Source organism: Pleurodeles waltl, chromosome 4_2 (genome assembly GCF_031143425.1).
Source record: "Pleurodeles waltl isolate 20211129_DDA chromosome 4_2, aPleWal1.hap1.20221129, whole genome shotgun sequence".
Classification (NCBI taxonomy): domain Eukaryota; kingdom Metazoa; phylum Chordata; class Amphibia; order Caudata; family Salamandridae; genus Pleurodeles; species Pleurodeles waltl.
Window position 1 is genome coordinate 968007443 of NC_090443.1, and position 3957 is coordinate 968011399.

The 3957-nt window shown below is 47.7% G+C and overlaps 1 non-coding gene across 1 annotated transcript; it reads left to right on the top strand.

Moving 5' to 3' along the window:
• Positions 1-466: 466 nt before the first annotated feature.
• On the top strand, positions 467-522 carry LOC138294302 (U7 small nuclear RNA). Its single transcript, XR_011203340.1, has one exon. It is a non-coding gene; the product is annotated as a U7 small nuclear RNA (small nuclear RNA).
• Positions 523-3957: the final 3435 nt, after the last annotated feature.

The following is a 3957-nucleotide window of genomic DNA, read 5'->3' on the forward strand; positions in this document are numbered from 1 at the left end:
AAAAAGACCTGGGCGTGACACAACTCTATAGACCGTCATATTGTCATGCCTTACAATTGATCCCAAACTGCGATGGCCGTTTGTTAGCTAATATCTGCTCTGTTCTATGTTTTTTAACCCTGTCCAGCATGGACACCACGCCTCTCATTCCAGTGACATACAAAGAAATGGCGAGGCATTCTGCGCCAGTGAAGCGTTTGGTTTGCTGGCGGCAGATCTTAGGTGGGGCGTGGCCACAGAACTAATATTTGCATATTTTCTCGCAGGGCCCACAAACTTTTTCCTTTTTTTTCTATGTGTTAAATTGTCAATACTGTCTTTCGTTAGTACCCTCAGATCTCTGACTTCTTGCCATTCTACTAGAAGTGAATATGGTAAAAATAAAAATAAAAATAAATAAACGAACAAGTCCTAATAGAAGTGAGTGTTACTTAACTCTACCCTTATGAATTTGAGCATTTACATTCAATATCAGAGTTCTTTACTATTTGTCTAGAAGGTTTTTCTGAAAGAAAAGCCACCTGTTTATGTATGAACAATAATATTAAAGCATTTTTAAGGACCTATATTTTAGATTTTGTTACTGCTGATCATAACAACTTTATAATAGAAAGTGGGCTATAAATATGTTTTCTTGGTATTGTTATCTGTTGATATTATGACAGCAGATGGTTTAGTAAAACACAATGGGGTACAGTGAAGCACATTGTTTGCTGAAGACTATATAATTTTGGCTTGGTTTGAAAGCTGAGAGGTTTAGTCTAGGTTACTTCTATTCTAGATTTGCTGGAAACCAGTAATCTTTATGAGAAGTTGGCTTTCCAGGGATAAATACATGATTACAATGTGCTTAACATGTTCAGCAAAACAGACATGCATAGAGTAAAGGTAGTGGGCCCGAGACCCACATGCTAAAGAAACAGACCACACATACGCAAGCAGTATGGGCACTTAAGTTACCATGAACTCGCACACTCAGGGCCTTTTATTGACAGGGTCACTTGGCTGGTGACATCTGGGTTGGATGTTTGTTGAGTGGGTGTAGTAAATGCCTCTAGGAAGGGGCTGCTACATGACGAGTCCAGTAGGTTGGGCCCGACTGGAAACCCAAAGCAGTCCTGGCAGATTTTATCACACCAGTCCCTATATGCTGCATGTGAGCGAACCTCACCAATACAAGGGGAGACTAGGGAGGACCCTTCCTAAGAAAACTTGTAAAAATGGCATAAATGGTGCTTTCTACAGCACTTTCTTCATAAAGATGAGCCCAAGTTTTTACATTATTACACAAAGCTCAAGGCAGCTTCTCCGTCTCATTAAATGGTTTGTTCTGGTCAAGTATGCAGAATGGTAAGTTGGCATGGAAGGAATAGCCAACAAATCCATGTTGGTTGTGGGAGTTGATGATATCATTAGCCTAAATCTTTCACCAAGGCAACAGGGCAAGCTGCTAATAAAAAATGCAAGGTTGAGATCTGCAAAGGAAGATCGAGACGAGCTGGCCACAAAGGCTCCTGCTGATTTGTGCATCTCTTTTTATCAGCCTCCTCCCAGTGACAGTGACAGTACCTGTAGGAAAGTAGCCTCTTTCTAGCATGGTAACCCCCATTATTCTGCCTGTTATTAGTGTGTTGGACTATGTTCATTGGGATCCTGCTAACCAGGACCCCAGTGATTATGCCCTTTCCCTTCTAACTTGGTAGCTGTACATTTTTCCTCCCAAAGTTGGCATACTGGTCCCCCCATGTAAGTCTCTAGTATATGGTATAGGGCTTTGGGGTAGCAGGGGATCACTATGGGCTACATCAGTTATTCTGCCACCCACAAGGAACCCATGCAAAGGGTTCTGCAGGCCTGCCATTGCAGTCTGCGTGAAACGGGTGTGTGCACCCGTTTTCGCTACAGGTCACTGCACCAGTTCGCTATAAGTCACCCCTATGGTAGGCCCTCTCAGCCCAGAGGGTAGAAAGCAGGTACCTATGTGTGATGGCACCCCTGCATTAGTAGAGATGCCCCCTCAACCTCCAGGCCCATTTTCCTGGACTTTGGGAGTGCGGGGATGCCATTTTATGCATGTACTGGACATAGGTCACCACCTATGTCCAGCTACATAATAGTAACTCCGAACCTGGGCATGTTTGGTATCAAACATGTCACAATCATACACCAATACTGTTGCAAGTATTGGAAGTATGATTCCATGCACTCTGAAGGCTCCTAAGAGGACCCCCCGAATTGCTACCACTAGTCTTACATGGTTTTCTGGGCAGTACAAGCTGCTGCTACCGCTCAGACTGGTTTCTGCTCTCCTCCTGCTTGATTTGATCAAACCCAAGAAGGCAGAACAAAGGATTTCCTTTGGGAGAGGAAGGTAACACCCTCTCCCTTTGGAAATAGGTTTTACTGGCTTGGGAGGGGTAGCCTCCCAAAGCCACTTGTATGCTTTGAAGGGCACATTTGGTGCCGTCCGTGCATAAACACGTGCCCACCAGTTCAGGGACCCTCAGTTCCTTGTCTGGCACAAAACTGGACAATGGAAAGAGGAGTGATCACTCCCCTGTCCATGCTCAGTGCTGCTGCAGAGGGTCCCTGGGTTCTGCCATCGTATTTCCAAGGTTGTCAGGGAACTCTGGAGCATCTGAGTGGCCCAGTCAGGCAGCTGACATCAGAGCCCCCTCCTGATAGGTGCTTACCTTGCTAGGTGACCAATCCCCCTTTCAGGGCTATGTAGGGCCTCTCTCTTGCCTGGGTCCTCAGCTTCGGCTTGCAAGATTCCAGTAGGACTCCTCTGAAACCTCCACTTCGGCTTCTGGCCTTCGGAGCTGCAACTGCAACCTCCAGGACCCAACAACCTGCCTCCAAGAAGAAGACCTCTTCTACAACATTGTTTCCAGGGCTCCTGTCAGCAACTGCAACATTTCCACCAGCAATGCATCCACTGAGGGCAGCATGTTTTCAGTCTGCACTAGGACAAAAACGGAATCTCCCTTGGAGTGAAGGAGACACTCCCCCGCATCCGCAGGCACCTGTTGCAATGACAACCAGCTGCGTGGATCTCCTTTCCTCCTGAGCTGCGTGGATCCTGCATCACAGGTGGTGGTCCGGAGTAGTCCTCTTGGTCCTCTCTACTAGCTATCCAACTTTGGTGGAGGTAAGTTAGTGCCTTCCCACGCAGGACAGTACTCCCTTTCACTAAGTCCCTTACAGCTGCCACTGCTTCTTTGCATCTCCTCCAAGGGATATTCAGGTGACGTATAGCTCTAGTCCCCAGCACTCCTTCCTGCAACGCACAGCCCTCTGAGTGGTTCTCCTGCGGCGCAGGATCCCTTTTTGTAGTTCTGCGTGGGCTCCTTCTGCGACTTCTGTGTCCCCGTCCTGTGGGACTCCTGTGGGTGCTGCCTCTGCTCCTGTGGGCTCTCTCTGTCACTGAGGGCCCCCTCTGACTTCCCCTTCTGGGTTGAGTCCTCCTGGCCCTTGCTGTTCCGAGGGCAGCAACACTTTCCCACTAACCGCAAATTTGCCTTCGCCAAGGCTTGTTGATGGAATTCCTCCACCGACATCTGTCTGCAATCTACACCAAAGCGTGGGGCATCTTCTGCATCCATCGGTCTGGCCTGTCCTTCCTCACAGTCGACCAACTCCTGCATGTACAGCTGGGTGGGTAGTAGCTCCTACGCCTCCAGGACTCCACTGTGACTTTTGGACTTGGTCCCCTCTCTCCACAGGTCTTCTTCTCCTGGAAACCACTGCTGGTTTCTTGCAGTCTTGTCTGGATGTCTTCTTTTCTTCTTTTCCCTCCTTTTGGGTGGTTTGGGGAAAATCCAGTGATTTACTCCTTCTTTCCTGGTCTCTTGGGGGTACTGTGTTACTTACCTCTGTGGTTTTCTAGTACTTCCAGCACCCCTCTACACATTCCACATACCTAGGTGGGCGTCCTGTGTTAACATTCCATTTTGT